The sequence below is a fragment of the Rousettus aegyptiacus genome, unplaced genomic scaffold, assembly GCF_014176215.1.
Source record: "Rousettus aegyptiacus isolate mRouAeg1 unplaced genomic scaffold, mRouAeg1.p scaffold_m13_p_3, whole genome shotgun sequence".
In the NCBI taxonomy this organism is placed as follows: Eukaryota; Metazoa; Chordata; class Mammalia; order Chiroptera; family Pteropodidae; genus Rousettus; species Rousettus aegyptiacus.
In genome coordinates this window covers 105,191,529-105,213,666 of record NW_023416306.1, presented here as the reverse complement: position 1 = coordinate 105,213,666, position 22,138 = coordinate 105,191,529, and the positions used below count along the sequence as shown (strand labels likewise).

Sequence of the window (22,138 nt, the reverse complement as noted above, 5' to 3'; positions counted from 1 at the left end):
CAGAATTTCCAAACAGATGTCAGAAAACAGAACCATAATTTATCATGACAAATATGCATCGAGAGGAGCCAGAGATGGTACTATTGGTGGCTTGGTCTATAATGGATAGAATTTGACAAAAACCTACTGAAATATTTTCCTATGGCCCATAGCTTTCAGTGCTTCAATTAGTGACTCTACTTTTTTCCAGGCTCCCTCCAGGGAGATACATGCCTCTCCCTTTTCCATGTGATATACAAACATTTATTTACCAAACAGATACAGATGGTTTTCTAAATGTCGGCCAATGCGCGCACACACACAGGCATGCTAATGGCCTATGTACTGCTGTCCATGCCCTCATCTAGGTCCCCTCCCTCTTCTGCAATCAGCACCCCAGGTTCTGTCCGTATTGTCCCTGGGAATGTCAACTCCTGTCTTCCTCCAGGACCCTTTGTAACCAGGACCTAGCTGGGGCAGCTTTGGAGGCAGGATATTGCCTTAGGAGGAATTATGCAGGGACATTACAGGTAAGGATGGTCACATTTACCATCGATGTTATAATGATTCAATCAAAAGGCCTCAGGAGTGTGGTGGGTGGAGAACAGGGTGGATAGGGGAGTGTCCTGAAGGATAAAAGCAAATAGGATGAAGCTCTTATAAAAAGCAAGAGTAGGAAGGTAATCCGCAGAGCTCCAGGCTTCTGTTCAAGGATCTGAGAAAAGCAGGAGTCCATCAGTCTCAGGTAGGTGTCCCCATGGGGACAGAGGGCTGAAGAGACAGGAAAGGCCAGAGTCTTCTAGGAGACACTGGTCACCAGCGGGAGGGCCAGAGCTGGAACAGAGAGAGTCTAAGGGCAGGAGTCAAGTCCTTATCAGAGGAAGTTCTAACCTTCTGGTTTTTCTTGTACCCAGAAATATCAGGTCAAATACCCATTCCGGGCAGTGGTGCCAAATTTCAGCCACTGGCAGAGGCACCGCCGGGCAGCAGGCGACCCTAGGAGACCCAGGCCAAGAGGACGCCTGCAGGGCCAAGCACTGGAGGGGTGAGAGAGCTCCATCTGAGCCCTCCCGTGAATCCGCTGTCCAGAATTGAGGTTGGAAGTTTTCACAATGAACCTGGAACATATTTCCGAAAATTTAAGAACAGCCCAATTTTCATACGACTTACCCAAAACCTCTAAGTGTGCAGCTAATTTAAAGTTGTAAAAGTTATAGTAATGGATTTTACTATTCACAAGTTTAATAATAATTGCCAAATTCTACATTTGAAATTTAAGAAAGAGTTTTCCCAAATTCGCTAAGGTGTGCATAGTTGGTCAATTGAAGAATTAACTTCTTATTTTGGAATGATTTTAGATTTACTGAAAAGTTGCAGTGATAGTTCGCCCAGTTTTCCCTGGTGTTAACATCCTGTATAAAACAATGGCACATTTATTAGTACTAAGAAAGTAACGCTGGATGATATTACAACTACACTACTTACTTTATATATATATCTCACTAATTTTGTCATTATAGTCCTTTCACTGTCCAGGATCCAATCCAGGATACCACGTTGCATTTAATCCTTACGTCTCTTTATTCTTTCTAACCATGAACTCTTCTCAGTCTTATTTTTCATGACCTTCGTTGCGGAGACGGTTAGGAAGAAGAGTCGGAGTCTGGAAATGCTTTTACTAGCATGGATAAGAGAGAGGAGGAGTGGTAAGGAATGGCAATACTAGCATCTCCCACCCCTGTCTCTGTGGCTTTTTATTAAGTTTCACAACAATGCTGGCTTCGTGATTAAATAATAGTTACTCTAAGGTCAGCAGATACAAGTGGATCCAAGCTGCAGCTAACTCCCAGAGTCAGCCTCAAAGCCACCTCTGTGTTCTCAGCTTTCTCCTCTTAAGTATCTCTTTCTAGTACCTACCACCGTGTTATCAGCTATTTCTTCTCTTTTCCCCATCCTCGTCCCTAGAGCAAGAAGTCCCAGAATAGGTCAGGCGTGTGCGCCCTCCCTGCAATATGTCTTTTGTGTGCAAGTCCACATCTGCTTCTGATGACCTGTTGCTCCAAGCACCAGGCATCCTGCCAGACTGTAGGCATTTCTCACAACATATCTCCCTTTTCTTTTTGCTGACTTTTATTCAGCATTACTGAGAACACAGCAGCCTGAGTCTCTCTTAGTCTTTGGCTTCTTGAGAATCTCTTCCAGACTAAACAAAGAAAAACAAGCCACAAATTACAATCCAAGAAGTGATAGAAGAGCCCATTAACCCATGAATTTATGGAATAGGATGTAGTCTTCAATACTATTGACCATGCTTTGTAGCACTGCGACCCCCTGTAATGCAGGAAGCTGTTTTTGAAAAGTGTCAGCAATATGTGTTTGTAAATCTGTATATAAACCTGAAGCATTACCATACCCCAAAATATGCTGTCTTACTTTATCCCAATCAAACAGACTTTCATCATACAATACAGGAGTTATACAAAAAGAAGTAGTATTCTAATCACATTTAAGTTGCACACGTTTCTGCAAACTAACAATTTGATCTCCTAACAGTATAACTGCTTGCTGTAAATCTGCTACTTGACTTTGCAATACAGAGTCAATATGTCTTTGAGAAGTCCCACTGCCTTATTCAAAGGGGGATTGGGCACATATGCCCAATATGAATAAGTTCCTGTCTCAGCTTGTACCCTACTTGCCTGTGCTGTAATCAGGGCTGTCATTGCAAGGAATAGAGAAGTTGGAGTTATCTCCTGGCCTGACTCATTGTTTACCTGCCCCCTGCCGCTTCTCTCCTCTCCTGGAGCCTCACATCCTTGGCTGGGACCCAAAGCTTCTCTGTTCCTGTAGAGATATAAGCAAACCATCGGCCCCATTTCAGTACCTCAGCAGGCACACAATCCCCTTTTAGATCCTTGTAGTATACTGGCTGCTGCCAAGTCTCTCTGGCCTGTTTCACCCAATGCCGATGAGCCGCTGTGCCACCTTGTTCATCTTGATTAAAAAAATTTAAAGTATATGATGCTCTATCAAGCCTTTGTCTCGGGGTTTTCCATATTCCCCCTTTTTGTTTTATAAGCATATCCTTCTTTGAAATGTTGCAGGAGACACCCTGAGGGTGTCTTCTGTGAACTCTGGTTTCCCCCATCGCTCGCGCAGAGAACACAAAACAGAGGACACAAAAGAGACACTCAGACAAGGACAATTACTGGGGTGTAGGCAGGCCCAGAGAACTTCGCCACCTACCACTTAGACAAGACTAAAGACAATAAACAGAACCTGACAACAGGGCACAGGAGGCTGCGTCCCACAGCCTGGCCGTGGTCCAGGAGATATGACTGCGTCCAGTCTATCCACGGACCTCTGATGACCAGTCAACAGAAACAGGAACAGAAAGGTACCTTAAAAGGCACTGAATTTTGTAATTTAATGATTACTTTTCTCATCTCCAATACAAAATCATGTTATCTTCACTGTCGACTCCATGCTACAATGTCCTAAGTTTTAGACGAATTATCTAATAAAAGAAAAAGGAAATCAAGTTAGAGAAAGAACCTTTACCACACAATAATGAAACCTGAGCAATGCAAGTTTGTGACTACAAGAGTGTCTTTCAACAATATTTAAAATTCCTTTTCCACCAGCGATGTTAGTTCCCGAGGACTATCCAATGCAGTGGACCCTTCTGAAATAGAGAACAAATCAGTTAAAGCACATGTGGGGATACCGAGGGAAGGACGAAGCAAAGTAATATCTCCCAATAATTTTTGAAAAACATTAAGAGTATTAAGAGCATCCCATCTAATTTCTATTTTCTGAGGAGTAATTTTTTGTTGCAAAATTTTATACCCTAAATATTGATAAGGAACACATTCTTGTATTTTCTCTGGAGCTATCTCGAGCCCATCCTTTTCCAGAGTAATCTTCCCAAATGAAAACATATTTTCTAATATTTCTTTCTTTTCATGCCCAAAATAATATCTTCTATGTAGTGATACACAAGTCCCTGAGGAAACTTTTACCTCACTTCTTGCAAAGGCATATTCACAAATGCTTGGCACGTGGTAGGACTATTAAGCATGTCTTGGGGTAACATTTTCCACTGGTATCACTGAGCAGGCTGAGCATTGTTTAAAGTAGGAATAGTAAATGCAAACTTTTCTCTATCCTGAGGTTGTAAAGGAATAGTATAAAAACAATCTTTTAAATCTATAATCTTTAAAAACTAATTTTGGGGAATTAATGCAGGACTAGGGAGCCCAGATAGCAAAATTCCCATAGGCTGAATGACAGCATTGATTCTTCTTAAATCTCTTAACATTCTCTATTTTCCTGACTTCTTTTTTATAACAAATATTGGTGAATTCTATGGAGAAGAGGAAGGTTCAATATGATTACTGGCCAATTGTTCGTCTATCAGTTGCTGTAAGACTTCTACCTTTTCTTCTCTCAGAGGCCTGTTCCCTACCAGGGTGTTTTGTATACACTACTTTTCCTTCTCCCTTATTCCCTCTCCTGCAGTTTTTTCAAAAATGCCCCAGTTTACCACATTGATAACATTGTATTCGAGAACTTTGAAACCCTTTCTGTAAAGCTCCTGCTAACAAATTAGCTTGATGTGTCAAAGAGCCAACATCATAACAAGCCTTAATATATTCTTCCGAAGGTGCTCCTAGAGCTTTCAGGGGCCTTAAAGCCCTTTGACACTCTGCATTTGCATTTTCATAAGCTAGAGATTCTAAGAGTAATTCTTGGACTTCTGGAAGAGCCACCGCCCTGACAATGGCCATATGTATATGTAACCCAGACAAAAAGTGAGTGTAACTCTTCCCAGGACTCTGTGTAATTTTAGTGAATGACTGAGGATGCTTCTTAGGTGGCTCAACTCAAGACCAAGCTCTTAACACTATTACTTTTACTTGTAACAAGGTTTCTTTAGTCGAATGACATTGCTGAGTAAAGTTTCCTGTACCTGTCTGCTCTTCAAGAGTAGCGCCTGGAAGGTTTTGTGCAGTGTTTCTACAGCCACCTGTTGGGATTCTTCTACCAGGTTTTCATTTGCAAATAAGGACCCGGTTCTAACATAGTTTTTATAATAACTTCCCAATCTGACACTAACAATTGTCGTTCTCTTGCTATACTGTTTACTGCATACCATATTGATTGATAGATTCTTTAAGTATTCTCAGGAATTTATGTTCCAATGTTGTATATTGCACATTGATAGCCCCCTGAGGAAATTGAGCATGGGGTCGGGGTGCAGGAGGGGGAATGCCTGTCACACTATAGGGAACCCCATCAGCTGAGGAGTAGCCGTCTGTCTAGGAAGATTTCCGGGAATACTCTCTTCATTTATTATTTCCTTAGTCAAATCAGGTGAAAGGGGAAAAGTAAATGAAACAGGACCAGCAACTGAAGGCTCGGCCCCAAATCAAGTATTTAAAGGTAGGGCAGAGGGCTTTTTGGTTCTTGAAAGTATCCTCCAGTTGGCCCCAATTGCAGTTGCTTCAACCTCTGATTTATTGCTTTTACTTGGGCCAAAAGAATCTGATAAGAGTCTTGACTAGGAGGAATGTGGCCCGCATATTCCTCTTCAGATGTGGACGCAGTATATTCCTCTCGCTCATTACCAGACTCTATTTCTATAGGATTTTCATAAATGGGTTCGGGTTCTTCTTGGTGTGCTGCCAAATCAGTTGCAGCACCTTCAGAGTCAGATTGTAGAAGTTGTAAAGCCTGAGACCAGAAATTCCCCATGCTAGAACTATGCCGAAAGTATCGCTTACTTGTGAGCGAACTTATCCCTTTCGGTTTCCAGTGTAATCTGGAAATGAGCTAAAAAAACTATGCCGAAGGTATTGCTTACCACGAGCGACTTACCCCTTTGGTTTCCAGAGTAGTCCTGCACCCTCTTCTTCGTGTCCCACCTTGGGTGCCAATTGTTGCGGAGATGGTTAGGAAGAGGAGTCGGAGTCTGGAAAAGCATTCACAAACATGGCGAAGGGAGAAGGGGTGAATGGCAGTGCTAGCTCTCCCAGCCCTGTCTCCATGGCTTTTTATTCCTTCTCTCACACAAAGCTGGCTTTTGTTATTATTATTATTATTACAATCAGATTAGTAATTACAGATTACAGTCAACTCCCAAATTCAGCCTCAAGGCCACCACCGTGTTATCAGCTACTCCCTCTTATCCTTGTGCCTAGAGCAAGAAGTCCCAGAATAGGTAAGGCGTGTGCGCCCTCCCTGTAGTGTGACCTTGATGCTCCAAGCACCAGGCATCCTGCCAGGACTGCAGGTTTCTCTCACAACCTCTTTGTATTCACTTTAAGAACATTTGCGAAACTGCCCAGGCCAATATGCATATCAGAAAAACCGCCAAGTATCTGAAGGCTGTCACTTCACAGAAGCAATGTGTGCTATTCCATCGTTACAACGCTGGAGTTGGTAGGTGTACCCAGAACAAACAGTGAGGTTGGATGTAGGGTCAGTGGCCCAAAAAGAGAAAGAGTGTTGAATTTTTGCTGCACATGCTTAAAAACGCGTAGCGTAACGCTGAACTTAAGTATTTAGATGTATATTCTCCCGTCATGGAGCACATTTAGGTGAATGAAGCTCCCAAGATGGGCATGGAATTTACAGAGCTCGTGGGCGGGTTAACCCCTCCCTGAGCTCTCCCTGCCACAATGAGATGATCCTTACTGAAAAGGAGCAGATTCCTAAACCAGAAAAGGAGATTGCACAGAATAAGAAAAGATCCCAGAAGAAACTGAAGAAACAAAAACTTATGGCCTGGGAGTAAATTCAGTATCAAATAAATGCTAATAAAAGTTATATTATATATATATAATATTGAGTATGCAAAGTTAATGTTAAGAGGGGTGTGAAAGTTTCATGCCTATGTAAGGTAATTGGAATGACAGAAAGGAGTCCTTTATGCTTTCCTACTGACTTAACTTTCCTGCAAAGTTGTGACCTCTGCTGGGCACTGCCAGAATCTCCACTGACTTTACCTCAATCAGCCTTTCTAGCTCTCAAAATAAGTGAAAGTTTCCCGTTGTAATGCCTCTGCACAGACTTTTTCTCTTGCATCACCATAGAAACAAGACCCTCACTGTGGGGGAATAAAAACACATTATAATGAGGAAGCCTGCTGTAAAATATGGATTAATGAGTTGAACAGCAAACAGAGCGAAACTCTGTAGACAGGAACTGAGTGATAGCAACAGCAGTTGGAGGAAGGAGGTAGGTAGGGTGTTTTGCTGGACTCAGATGGGAGAAACAAAACGTAGAGTCTAACTCTTGTTCTATAAGCCTGGGTTCTTACACCACACTACCTGGCTGGAGGCTCCCACTGTGGCGATGGAGCAGCAATAACAAGCAGAATACTCAGGACCCTGAGTTGCTTCTGCATATTATTTTGGGAACTCCAGGAAAAATGGCACATGAGATTTAATAAGGGTTATGGACCGAATGTTTGTATTCCTTCAAAATTCATATGTTGAAATCTAATCCCAACGTGATGGTATTTGGAGATGGGCCTTTGGAAGGTGATTAGGTCATGAGGGTGGAGCCCCTAAGACAGGATCGGCGCCCTTATAAGAGAGACCAGAAAGCTAGCTCTGCTTTCTTTCCACCCTGTGAAGATACAATGGGAAGTCAGCAGCCTGTAACCCCAAAACGGGTTTTCATTGAAACTTGACCATGTTGGCACCCTGGTATCAGACTTGGAGCCTCTGGAAATGTGAGAAATAAATTTCTATTGTTCATAAGCCACCCAGTCTATGGTACTTTGTTAAAGAAGGCCAAACAAAGAGATGGTATAAATTGATAAGAAAAATACTAATGCCTGAGTAGATAGATGGGCAAAATTTATGAAAAATAGTACATAACAAGGAAATCTACTTGGCCAATAAGCATATGAAAAAGTTCACCTTAATTAGTAACAAAGGAACTATAAATAAAAACATCTTACCATTTTTGCCCATCAAAATGACATAGATTTTAAAGGGGCAGTACTTATAGTGGTGATAAGGGATAAGTACATTCCTACATTTTTGCTAGAAGTAAAAACTCTACAACTTCAGGAAATCAATTTGGCATTATGAATCAAGAACTTGATCCAGGAGTTCCACTTATGAGAGTCTATGCTAAAATAACTTATGAAATACTGAGTGTAAAATTATTTATAAAATCAAAATGTAAAAGATAACCCGAATGCCCCCAAATAAAGAAATTGTTAGTTTCGTGTATCCTGCTGGTCTCCCCTTGCTCACTTTGCTTCAACCATATTATCCTCTGTCTTGTTTCGTGAGTGGGCCAGGTTTGCTCCTGCTTTAGGACAACTGGATTTACTCTTTTCTCTCCTTGTCATACTCCTCCCCTACATACCCAGATGGTCTGCAACCTTATCTCATCCAGGTCTTTATTCAAATGTCACCTTCTTGGTAACACCTTTTCAAAACTGCGGCCCTCTACCAGGTTCCTTTTCCTGACTTCATTTTTCTTTCTAGCCCTAATCACCATCTAACATTCTACTCAGGACCTCGATTATAGATCAATCTATCTACAAAGTTCGTCATTGTCCAGTTGACTTAAAAAAGGTTTTAAATTTTAAAGCCCAATTAAATCCTACGTTTCATTGCACTGCAAGTTATTGCATGTTTCTAAAAATAAGACAGAAGAACCTTTGAGTCAAATCAAGATTTAAAAGGGTAGAGACTCCAAAATATGAAATCCGCTCAGCGAGAAGCCCTCTTTCTTTATTATGTGATGGTGACGTAGCTGGTTAAATTCTTCATACTGCAGCTTAGTTGTCTTAAATCGAATGTCTGTTGAAGTTTTAGGGAATGCAGTAAAAACAAAACACAACGACAACAAAAAACAATACCAGAATGTTAGAAAATATTCAATATTCTTGAAGCTTTTAGTAAGGTCTTATAAAACAGAGACAAGCTTTGATCTGAATTGACCTGGCTGAACGCAGAAAGAGACAAGGGACAAAAGCGGAAAGCAGAAAGAGGACAACACAGCAATTATAGGGGTCTAAATCAGGGCCATTACCATTATGATTCTGTTCATCATGACGTCCAGGGATTTACATTCCTGGAGTCAGGTAATGCATGACAGTGGCAGTGCTGCAGGGGGAGGGGCTCAGTATGGCAGGCATCACACGCCATGTGGAAGTACCTGGAGTGGCTGGTGGCCACGGTGGTGGGGTAGGGGGTGGGGAAGGTGGGGGAGGCAGAGATGAGAACACAGAGACCTAGCCCAGGGGAGGGGGCTCTAAGTCAAAATGCTCCTTTCCTTAACGTATCTTTGTATATCTTCTATGTGCCAGACATATACTAACGCCCTAGCACATTACTACTTGAGATGCTCAATGTTGTTGTAACAGCTTTAATGGTGGGAAACAGACCCAGGGAGGTTAAGCGGCAGGGATGATTTTGAGCAGAGGTCTGCCTGCCTCTAAACTCACATTCTTAACCTTAATTTTGGGCCTAGCAGGATCCTACAGGGAACAGACTTCCTGAAGCTCGATGAACCTGGGATGATGCCACTGGCAGGGGCAGCCCTGGGGACTGGAGCAGGGGAGATGCCAGGTTGGGGAGCCCATCATGGTTGCTATGGGAGTAGGTGCTGTTCAGGGGGCTCTCTGGGAAAAAGTAATTTTTGAAGAGTCTTGAAGCAGAGTGGGAATCTGTCAGATATGTTTTCCAGAGAAGATATGTATACAGAACTCAAAGAATGAAGACTCTCAGAAATGAGGGAATGCTAAAAAAAAAAAAAGAGTTCTACCTGGAAGTATAAGGGAAGAAAGAAGGAGCAAGCCCCGTGGGGCTGGAAGTTCTGCGTTCAGGTGGGTGCAGGCCTGTGACTTAGGTACTGCCCAGTTTTTGTTGTTGTTGTTGTTGTTGTTGTTGTTCCCAGAGCGAGTCTTAGGGTGAGAAAACCAAGCACGAGGCCCCAGTGAAGCTGGCAGGAAATGTCTCTCAGTGTTCCAGGACCCACGTGGTAGGAATCTCTATCAGGCAAGCCCTCCCAGATGACTGTGCAGGAAGGGAGGAGGTTTTTGGTCCACAGCGCCATCTTTTTCTCTCTCTGTGCTCCCTGCATCTCCCTGCCAGGCCCTGGAGCACTGAGGGGGCATTGACTTTCTGGTGTGCAACACTGTGGTCAGCCCCCGCAGGAGCATCCTGGGGACCAGTGAGCAGCTGTGGGACAAGATGAGACCCTGGTAGCCCGGAGCTGTGAGATTCTCTCAGTCTCCCATCTCTATTCACACACCTGTGTGTGTTCCCAGCTGAGAGAAGGGACCCCCCCACCCCTGCCCCGACCTAGGCCCACCATCCTCCTCACCATGGGTGCTGTGATCAGGGTGAGCCATTCCTTCTTCATAGAGTTTCTCTCTGCTGACTCCTCTCCCCGACCTCGTTTCCTTGTAGACCCTGCCCCACTTTCTCTGCACAGTTCTCACATTTCTTGGCCTTTCTCAGCCCAGCTCTGTTCCTTTCCTCTTGGGCTCAACCTCTGGCTTTTACAACACTCTTGGATTTCAGCATCTGCCTCTGAACAGTGCCCCACAGAGAGCTGGTGTTTACAGTGCTGTGCAAATTCTCACCTCTAGTTAAAGCAGACACGAATACACCTGCTTTCCTAATGTCCTTTCCTGATCCTACTTTCGCTGACCTGATCTTCTGGAGAGTGATGTGCCCTGAGGAGAGTCTGTGCAGCGAAGGACAGTAAGGGGGTTCTTAAGCCAAGTATTCCTGGTAGGCAGGACACATCCCTCGGATCCCTTCTCCTCCACCACTCTGGGGCCGCACTCTGGGAGAAGAGCAGTGCAGACCCTGGCTCCACCCCACAGAACTTCTGGCAAACTGAGGACCTCACAGCTCCCCTGCTCCTCCCTGCTCTTATCTCATATCCTAGACGTCAAAGTGAAGGCCCCAGCCCTGCTGCTGAGCCAGCTGCTTCCCCACATGGAAAAGAGGGTGAGGGCTGGAAGGGCATGGAGTTGGGGTGACTCTATTTTGTTCTCCTCTATGCCACAGGGACACTTGCAGAAGGGGCCTTGAAGTGTAGTATCCTGAGGAGGACAGGGCGTGGGAAAGTATGCTCCGGATGCTAGGATCTCTCTCTTGTTGCCTCCCGAACCATGCCTTCAGGCTACCTGGTCCCCAGGGGATGTGACCAACACGATGAAAGGCAACAGTTGGAGGGAATGTGGTCAGCAGATTCCAAAGGCGCAGAGGAGCCTCTATCATCTCTGGTGTGCTCTGTCCTCAAGAATGGCAAGAAAGCTGCAAGGGATGGGGCCTGGTGTTGTAACCCAGAGCCTAACCCCTCCAAAGAGGCCGAAGGAAGCCCCCTCAGCCCCTGCCCTGCAGCCTCTGGAATCTATCATGGCCGAGCTTCTCCCCAGTTTTGCTCTTCTTTTCATCTGAGTCAGCAATCAGTTCCCGCTCTGGCTCCAAAGATAGATTTGGAACTCAGGTGACTAAGTGCATTTCCTTCCCAAGGGAGTGCCTGTCCCCAGGACCGGTGACTGCCGCTCCAGCCTCACACTGATGGCTCTATGCTCCCAGCTTGTTCTCCAGAGATCCAGCTGCTGATCTGCCCTGCCCGCGGGATCAGTTCCAAGGGGTCCTTCCCAACAGGGGAGGCTGCGTCGGTGCCCTCCCAGGTCCAACCACCCCGAAGAACTCACTTCTCCCCAGAGACCCTGGCACCATCCTCCTTCCCCTTTGCTCCTTATGGTTCAGTTCCGTCTCCTTATCACGTGGAGAAGCCCATTTTCTGGAAGCACCTGGCTTCTCAGCTGTGCTCACCTTCCGCTGCATTACACCCGTTGTCTCCTCACAGGGGAGGCTCTGTAGTGCCGATTGTCACTGCCATCTATGCCCCTCCGACAGCAAGGGGGGCTGCGCTTTGGGGCAGTGGAGTGGGTGCCAGAGTGCGAAAAGCGAATAGTGATCCTGTGTGATAATAAAATCCAAGTACACAACATTGTACACCTGTTTCGTCCACATTTAAATCACACTCATTGCTGTTACCTCATTCACTCCCCACAAACCCAGGGCTGCCGTGTATGGTTGCACAGGTCGTTCAGAGAACAAGGGCACCCAGCCCAGGGACAAGTGGGAGCTGAAATTCAATCTGTGCTCCACTCGTCAAGCCATGCACCCTGGTGTGAAGCTATATTCTCCTGAGGAAGGGTGTGGCTTTAACATTTGCATTCACTAAGCCAGGCACCAGTGGGGCTGTTTCAGCTCAGAGGGGAGTTCTTTTTAAAATTCACACCAGGGGGCAGCACAGGCTATCAGCATCTCTGTATTGACATTGCTGTGACTGTCACCAGGCAGAGCTTATAAACTCCGTGTGGCAGATAAAGCAGTTGAAACCTAGAGATCTTAACTAACTTGCCCAAGGTCGACCAGTTCATGGTACATCAGGGATCTGGCCTTGAGTCTCTTCAGTCCAGTCCCCTGACCTTGCACCTGAGCTTGCTCTCATTAGAGCATAGGCAAACGTAGTCTCTGCCTTCCTGGCTTTTCTTTAAACCCTGGCTCCATTCTGCTCCTGCTCATATTTTGTTCCTTGGGGCGGAGTGAGAGAAATGTCTGAAACACTTAAGAACGAGCATGTTCATCCTCTGCAGCCCCGGAGGTCGGGCGAGAGCCCCTCCATTCACCTGCAGTGTATTTTTTCTGTTTCATTTACCTTCTTCAATGCTGAGGGCCTACAATAACCAGTAAAACTGTCTGCTGGGACTTATCAAGTCCTTGGCTGTGAAGCTGGCGCCAAAGGGCATCTGGGTGAACTGCCTGTGCCAGGACTCATCCAAACTCACTTCAGCCACATGGTAAGGATTCGGCATCTCCTAGCTGCTCCCACACAGACCACGCTGAGGTTTCCCCAGCCAGGCCCCTCACTCTGAGGCCCAGGCTGGCAGCCTCTGAGACCAGCAGGGTTCTCACTTCTCTGTCACAGAATCAGGGCCCCATCTTCTGTGGGGATAGTCCCCCAGCCTCAGCACTGAGCAGAGTCAGCTTCCCACAAAGGCACTCTCTTGCCCCTTCACAATTTAATCTAGCACAGACCCACTGAATTTTTTCGGGTTGAAGATAATCTGGCCTTGCAAAATTCTTTGAAATTTCTCTGTGAATGGCAGTGGTAGGTGGTCTCCTCAGAGTAGGCAGGACTGTGATGGCATCTTTGCTTATCAATACTTCCTCTTATAAAGTCTGGGTTGCACAGCCCGGGAGCTGGGATCTGGAGGGCAGGAAGAACCCCATCATACCCCCGGAGGGGCCTGGAAGGTGGGATCCAGGAGTGGAGGTGTGCTGGCCCCAAGGGCTAGGCTAGCAGGGTCAAAGGTCAGAGTTCCTTAATGAATGGACCAACACCTCAGTTCTGTCCTCCTTCCATGCAGGGTAGGGAGGCCAGAAGACTGTGCAGGATTCGTGTCTTACCTGTGCTCTCCAGACCCAGCTACCTCACTGGGAGACCATCGTGGTGGCTGCTTCTCCTCGAGGCTCTGATGCGCCCCGCCATGATTGGGGGCTGCCACTCTGGAGGTGGAGACTGCATTTGTACCCTGGGAACCAGATGGTAATGGGAGAAGAGAACGAAGGCCAGGACCCTAGGAGTTGTCATAGGTACCGGGTGCTGGTTGACAGAATGCTAAGGCAGATCTAGTGTAGGACGTGACATGTGATGGGACAGAGTTGCTGCTCGGCAAGTATGGAGCTGGAATCTGAGTTTGGCCTTTTGTTTTTTGGCAATAAACTTGTTTTGAAACTCCTCGGCTTTCTTGTGAAGAAGGCAAATACGAACAGCCTATAAGCACCATCCCCCTCCCCCACATCAGTGGTCCATTTCCGCACCACCGTCCCCATCCTCAAGAGAGCCTTCCTTCCCACTTGTCATCAGCACTTGAGCATCCTGAGATGCAGGAAAAGAAAAAGTCTTTGCCTGGGGAGTTAGGGCAGTGGTGATTAAATGTAACGTTCAATTTCCCAGGAGCACAGCCAAGAGCTGGTCCCTCAGAAGGCTAGTGGCTCTAAGAGGAGATCCATCCACTTGTCTCCCTCATCACCTGGGAGTCATGAAAATTATCCAGGATTAAGAATGAACTATCTGCTGAGTCCCTCCTCTGCCACTGTCCTCACCTTTCTGGGCCTCAGCTGTTAAATAAGGGATGGGTCTCAGAATCCCCACACCCTCCTCCTCTGGCTTTTTGTGAGATTCACTCAGTGTTTCCAGGTCACAATGATCTCGGTGGTTCCAGCTCCCCTCAGTACATGCCACTGAGTCCTGTCACCATTGCAAGGTGATGGCCTCTCTCCTAACCAGTTTTCTATCATGGAGCAAAGAAAGCGGGGAAACTGGAGCCCTCAAGACCCCCATCTTCACCCCACAGTGTGTGTGCCTTTCAGTCTTATGTCTGTTACTTGCTCCTCTGAGCTTACACCGCCAGCTCCAGAGCTTCATCAGTGCCGTGCTGTGACCCCTTCCTTACACCGCTCCCTTGGCTGACTCAGTCTCCCAGCTCCCTCACTGATTTTCCCCAATAGCTTTTAAAACTGCCACCCTCTTTCCCCAACAGCTGCACTTCTGTTGGCTCTAAGCAATGACCTTGCCACATACTTCACAGAGAGAACAATGGCAATGAGATGGTATTTGTCAACTTGTCCCACTCTGGCCGTAAACTTACTTGCATTTACTTCTATTTCTACCTGAAAGATCACACATCAATGAAAGATGTGTATCTCCCTTCTCCAGGGAATCCTTTCACAACCTCTTGGGATTTCCTCTTCTTCCAGCCTTCTGGGCGCCTCATTCCGTGAACCACCTTTTATCTGCAGCTTCAATCTCTTCAGAGCTCTTTAAAAACCAAACAGAACCATTCAACAGAACAACACACAAACTCTCATATCTCTAATTATTCTAGAGCCATCATATTATTTCTTCTTTCCCATGATAGTCCCTTCTTCCTATGTCTTCCACAGGTTTTTTCATTATCAATGCCCTTGCTAATGTTTTATTTTCCTGCCTTTTTGGGTATTTAGGAATTTAACACGCAGATCTCTGGTGCTCTCCACATATTCTAATACTCAGTAGAGTTTTCAAGGATTCTTCTCCAGTTACAGAAGTAAGCCTCCAAGCCTACTGGCATTTCTGCACTGTTCTACAATGTACCTGCCATTGTGGGCCTCACTGCCTGCCCAGTCGCCTATTCCATCACTGCAGTCCTGCTCCAAGAAAATTTTTTCTAGGCCTCTGGGGAGTGAGGGAGGGAGCATTTGTCATAGAATTTCCTTCAGGTTCTGGAAACAAGTTAGTGTTCATAAGCGTCACCTTCCGGACAAGCTTCCAGGACACATCCATGATCTGCTCAAGAGAGTTTCAAGTGTGCTGTCTCCTTGAACAGCTCACAAAGAAACTGGGCAGTGTCTCATTGCCTGATATTTTGGGGCCCCAGAAGGCCATCCTAAGGCTCTAACTAGACAAAGACGTTTCCCCTCTGCCCTGGTTGTTATCTCAAGGCTCACAAAGGGACAATCTGTGAGAGCAAAGGGCAGAGGTGCAAAACTGATGAAGCGGAAGGAAACAGACTGCATTGCACCACATGAGGAAGGATGGGAACTATTGGAGGAATAAAATCAAATACCTGGGAATTGGGAAAAGTTTGTGGGAGAGGGGAGGGCGTGAGACAAAGAGAAAGAGAGAGTAGCCATAGGTTGTATATATGTGACATAATATGGATAGGCGGAACTTGAAGATTGCTGGGCCCCAGAGAGTGTGCTAATTTGTATAAAGAGGCCAGCATTCCGAGAGGAGAAGTAAGACCTACATCCCTTCATAATGGACTTAAAAAATTAGGTTCCTGGGGACAACTTGATCAAGGTCCAATAAAGCTTCTAGCATATAATACTGGAGAATATGTTCATTATCTCATGGTAGGGAAAGATTTCTTTAAGAGGATGCAAGAACACCAGCCATACAGGAAAAGTCAATACATTTGACTACATTAAAATTAAGAACTTTTTATCAAAAGACACTAGTAAGAGTATAAAAATGTAAGCTATGAAATAGAAGAAAATACAACCACTGAACAGAAGAAAATGGGGAGAAGATTTAGATACTTAATGAAATAGGATTTTTGAATACCCTTAAACATATGAAAAGGTGCTCAGCCATATTAGTAATCAGGGAAATTCAAATAAAAAAGGCAATGAAATGCACCATAAAATTAGGAAAAAAAAACAACTGACCAAATCAAATGCTGGTGAAGATATGGAGCAACAGCAGTGCGAATACACTTTGGGGAAGTTTAAATGGATGCCACCACTGTGCAAAACAGTACGGCATCATCTACTAAAGCGGAACATTTTTCATGGAACAGCAATTCCACTTCTAGATCCATAAACAACAGAGGTGTGCACTTGTATCACTTCATTTGTAATAGACGTAAACTGAAATATCCATCAAAAGTAGAATATATAAATAAATTGTGGTCTAGTCATATGATAGCATACTTTGCAGATGTGAAAAGGAAAAAAAATGAACATGGACTGTTTCTGAACAAGGAATGAACGTACAGTAACATGGACTATATATACGTAAATGTAATATCGAGTGAAATTAGCCAGTCACAAAGTTAAAAGAGAAGTTAAAAGAAAAGATGCAAAACTAAATCATAATGTCTAGGGATACACTGAGTGCTTGGTGGTAGAAACATAAAGAGAAGCAAGGCAGTGATTGCCAAATGGCAATATTGAGGGAGGAGTAGCGGAGAGAAGGGGTGCATGGTGTTTGAGGGGAGATGGAAAAGGTTGTTGGGGTGCTGGAAATATCTGTTTACTGGCCTGGGTGGTGGTTGTAGGGGTATTTATCTTTAGATAATCATTGTGCTTGTTGCACATTTTTGTTTTGGGTTTTCCTTTGCATATGTGCTCTACTTCGCAAATTAAAAGTTAAAAAAAAAAACCACTTTATCTTCATAGCAAAAAAGAAACGGATATTTGGAGCGGATCTGCTTGCAAAACTCTGGAAGCTGAGTGTGTGTGTGTGTGTGTGTGTGTGGGACAAAGTAGTGGCACTTTGTTCTCTGATAATGCAATTGGAACCACTTCTCCCTTCTTCATTTTTTTCTATTGGGGCTTTTTAGCATCCATTTGGCAGCCGATGCTGGAAAATCTGGCTCTGAAAGAGAATTCAAGGACCTGGTTATCCATCTAAGGAAAATCATCAAGTCTGATCAAGTTCAAAGTATACATCAAAGATTCAAGTTCTCTAGATGTGGCATTAAAATAGGCTCCAAAGGGTCTGTAAAGAAACCAGAGCTGTCCTCCTAGGGCCTCTGCAGTGTGTAGATATGGAAGATTGTTGTGCTATAGCAAGGCTGCGGATGTTGATTCAGTTGATAGAGATTAAATCTCAGACCCAGTGCTCTGGGACAATTGACTTTGGAATAATACTGTAATTGATCAGTACATACCTAATTCACCACCTCTATCACTGTTTGTTTTTGTATCCACCTAACTGTACATGCTTATAGTTTTTATTTATCAATCATATCTATATTTATATTTATTTATCTAGATAACTGGCAACTTCTTATGGTCCAACTAAATAGCTATCCCTTCATCCACCTGCTATCTGTTCAGGTAAGGACCTGTTCTCCTTAACACCCACCTGCTCCAAACAGTCATCTCATCATATCCTGAAAGGAGTTGAGGAGGGTGGATGGGGAAGGCCCATCTGAGTTTAAGCTCCAGGGCTGCTCCACCTGCCTGGCTTACACCTCACCATGCCAAACATGTTTCTGACACGGAGGGTGACAAGTGCTCCACCACAAGTGCCCAGAACAAGCAGGAAGGAGTTCACAGGCTGTATGACTTTGGGAAGGGAAAAGAAGGTGTGTGTAAAAGAAAGGATGGATAGGAGTGTCTCCAAACTTCCATTCTGTTTCTAAATAACAGCCTGTGGGCTCCAGATCCTTATCAGAGGCTCTCTCTGCTTTGTGAGTAGGGATACCTCAGTTTTAAGGCCTCCTCCTAGCTTTATGGCTAGAAGTGAGGTCAAGGTTTCCATGATAATTTCAGGTCAGAGGCAAAAAATTAGCCCAATTTGTGCCAAATTGGCCAAAATGCACAGCTGATTCAAAAGCCACAAATTTAAGGAAGGCATTTTATTCATCTTCACTAGTACAATTTTAACAATTGTGGCTGAATCTTACATGTAATTAAATGGAGATATAGACTTTAACATTTTTTAGGTGCTGTCACATTTCTAAATTTTTTCATGAGGGATAAATTTAAAAAATGTTTTTAGGTCAGATGTGTGGTTAAATGTGTCTGCTTATCATGAACTTAACACACCATTCAGGGCTAGAATTGGATATTTAACAACAATCACATTTTCTTAAACAGAATAGAAACATGGTTTGAAATGTATATGCTTATTTGTGGGGAAAATGGAATAAACACTTGAAAGTGGAACTTTTCTGGAAAACCTGTGTCACATACATAGTTATGTATTTCTTAGAGGATCCATGTGCCGTCAGCAGAGCCCAAATTGTTTAAGAATTGAGCTTTTCCACTTTGCTCTGTGCTGGGCAACCCCGAGTGCCTGCGCTGCTCTGGGCTAAGGTACAATCGAGGATGCTTTGGCTATTGGAAATATAAATCTAAGTTATTATGTTATATATTATATATCATTTTTAGTTGGTAATTTTTTTGAATTGAATATCTGTAAGTGCCAAGAGTAATATAACTCTTCAACATACATAGTTGCTGCTGCACTCATTAATCTTGGATTCTTATTAATTCATTGATTCATCTACCAGTTTTTATTGAAAAACAAATAAGTGCCAAATACTGTCACAGGGTTTGGGGATATGGAATATAGACTGGTTCCTGACCTCAGAGTGTATCCAATCTAGTAGGTAAATAGACATATCGACATGTCAGAGTGTGATAAGTTCTGTAATTGTGGTCATATGGAGGATAAGCATATGGCCTTGCCTCCTCATCTAAGTGACCCCTTGACTGCATATGGTATAAGTTTATTTCTTTTTTATATAAAGTCCAATTGGAGACTAAAAGTAGTTCTGCTCCACTGAATCATTCAGAGACTCAGGCTCATGGAGGCTCTGACATCTTCAACAGGTCACTTCCAAGCTAACCCTGACACCAATATCTGGGAAGCCAAGAGGGGAGAGAGGTCATGGAGAATCACTTGAGAAGGTTTTAAGTGTCAGTCAACAATTCTACTTACTTCTATTGGCCAGAACTCAGTCACATTGTTCTATATAGACACAAAGGAGTCTAGAGAATGTTGGTCCTGGCTAGGCAGCACTCTCTAGTGATAACTTTACATTATGAAAGGGGAATCTGAGACTTTGGTAGAAAGCCACAACATGCTCTCTGCTTAGGAAGCTTCTGCTTTCCCTAAGATGACTATGCATGCACAAACAATCAGAGAGTGATTTTTTAAGGGGCTTAAATCATGATGACTTCATCGGTAGCCCAGTAATGACTGAGCTTAACAGGATACATCATAATCAAATGCGTGACTACAGTACAAAGATGAGACATAGTCTCTGTTCTCATTACTGTCTAATAGATGGAAAATATCAAAGAGACAGCTAATGAAAATAAATACAAATGTCTACTGAATATCTATCATATGCTATACTGGACATTTTGAATATAAGATTCCTTTAAATATGTGCCGTGGCCAGAGGAAGCCAACATCAGATTCATCCATGCTGGCTATACGAGTGTTTTCCCTCCTCTGCCTCTACACCCTCTGGAGGAGCAGAGGCAGCCTGGGGAGAAGCCTGAGGGAGTGGAAGAGAGAGAAGAGGACCACTCCGTCTCCTCTAATAAGTGCTTCTGAGTGAAGCCAATTTTAGCTGGAAAGGGAAGAAGCTTTCATTGAGAATAGAGTCTATCATTACGTCGGACTGGACCAATTAATTACTAAAGTGAGACTATTCTTGTGACTGAAGGAGACTGGAAGACTTTTATTGTCTAGGAGGAATTTCATCCCGCATCAGTGCCATGCCTCTCTCAGGAATCCAACCTTAAGGCCACCACAGCCTCTGAAAGTCAGTTGTCTCTGCAGCCACAGTAGCAGCAAAATAAGAAATATGTGCAGTGACTATTTCATTCACTTCTGAATAAAAGTCTTGCGTAGGTTCCTCTGGTTGGCGGAGCCAATGCCTGTGTCCTGTGTAGAGATGGAAGGGGAACTTGTTTTCTGGCTGGAGAGACTGGGGTCGGGGATGGGGGACTCATTAGTCAGAAATTCTCCAAACATTAAAAGAGTCTTCAAAGGTGCCGGGCAGTCATAAGACAGTCAGTTGTTCAAGTTTTAACAAACATTTAAAAAATAAGTGTATACATGTCTGGGATATGTTGGGGAAATTGGTATAGTACAAAGATTGGTGGTTCTAAACTCAACCAATAATGATCTTGGGCTAGTTAGTGAATTTCTTTGTGCCTCACTCCTTTAGTCTTTCAAATGAGAAAGTGGACTAAGTAATTTCTAAAGGAGTACAGCTGTACTTGCACTAGTTAAAACTTTCAAGTCAATCAGAAATTGAGGAAAGCCTGTGCCCTTCCACAAGTTTTGAGCATGAGAAGGTGACTTTGGGACAAATGTGAAAATGGGGACAACTTCATCAAAGGACAGTCTAATCTCAGACAATACCATAGGACACTGAATTATAAGGACTCGCTGAATTCCGATTTGCACTTTGGGATGACATTTGGTTTGCACGTGGGCATACCTTTGCTGCACTCTCTTCCATTCACTGCTGTTGAAGATGGTGGTGGCTGATACATTTAAAACAGAACAAATTGAGGCTTGTTGAGCTTGGTCTGCTCCTGTCTCATCCCCTGTCCCACCTCCTAGTTTCCTTCACCCTCTCCCACTCCCCCGAAGACCTTTGTCCCGTCAGGTAATTTTAGCTGTTGATTGCTAGAAACTCACTTCTATGGCATAGTCACCTTCAAAGATTATCCTAAAGCAGTCCAGCAGAGTTCCTCAGGAATGGGGGGCAAGTGCTCCCATAAATGCCAGTGATATCCCAGGAAATGCTGAAGTATTGCTTTTGTTTTTGTTCTTAAAATTATCCTGTGTCTTTCTGGTTCTAAAATGGTTTCCTTGGGTCAACATAGATGATACCTAATGATCTCTGAGTCTCTAGGCAAGAGGGAGCAAACCTCAGACTGATGTGGTAAATGAGTTTCTAATACGCAATCCACATCTCTTGTGTCCCTTTAATTTCAAACTTTCACTATGGATCTAGAGGAGAAAGTATAATAAAGGCAACACACAAATGACTAAGCCCCAGTTTTTATGATTAGGGGGAAATTTAATGTTCTGATTAAGGATAAGATGTCAAAATAATTTTCCCATCGAATCAGTTATCTAGCTGTTTGGAAAGCAGCAGAAAAATAATGGCATGATATATAAAAGCCTCTCAGGACATTGGAAGTCCATTTAAAGATGAGTGAATTTGAAAAACTTGGTGGCCAATGGGAATCTCAGAATTATAAGTACATGGAGAAAAACTTAGCAAAATGTTTTTCTTGATGAAAATAGCAATATTTACTTACTTTCAAAGTATTTTGAAGGGATAGAAATATAAGAATGCCACCTAAGATCACATCCATAGGAAAGTTGCAAGAACTGGAAATTTTAGGTTCTGTAATTAATTGAGCTCAAATTATTTCCCCCTTTTCTGTGTCTCCAAGGAGAAGATCTTAAATGAGAAAGAGGAGCTCAGTAGACTTCGAGTTTACAAAGAACGGACAGATTTATGTGTTGGGAGCATCAATACATGCAAGATAAATAGGACCATAAGGGGCTGGTCCTTCCTCTGAAGTCATACTTTTCTTTGAAAGAATTTCTTAAATGATTCTAACAAATGAAAAGACACATGTCATTGACAATGTCCTCAAGAAGATCTCTACAACAAATGTATCTGTTTCATAACTACTATTCTGCTGATTGATCACAGAAGGAAGGCCAGATCTGAAGCCTAGACATAGAAAAGACATAAAATAACTAAAGGCATTTGTCAAACAGCTTTGATGAAAAATAAATTAAAGAAAAAATGAGATAGGTCCTTCCACACTCA

The 22,138-nt window shown here is 43.8% G+C and overlaps 1 pseudogene; it reads left to right on the top strand.

Annotated features, from left to right (window-relative positions):
* The first annotated feature begins 6,287 nt into the window (after positions 1 to 6,287).
* LOC118615009 lies at positions 6,288 to 6,778 on the top strand (annotated as a pseudogene).
* Positions 6,779 to 22,138: the final 15,360 nt, after the last annotated feature.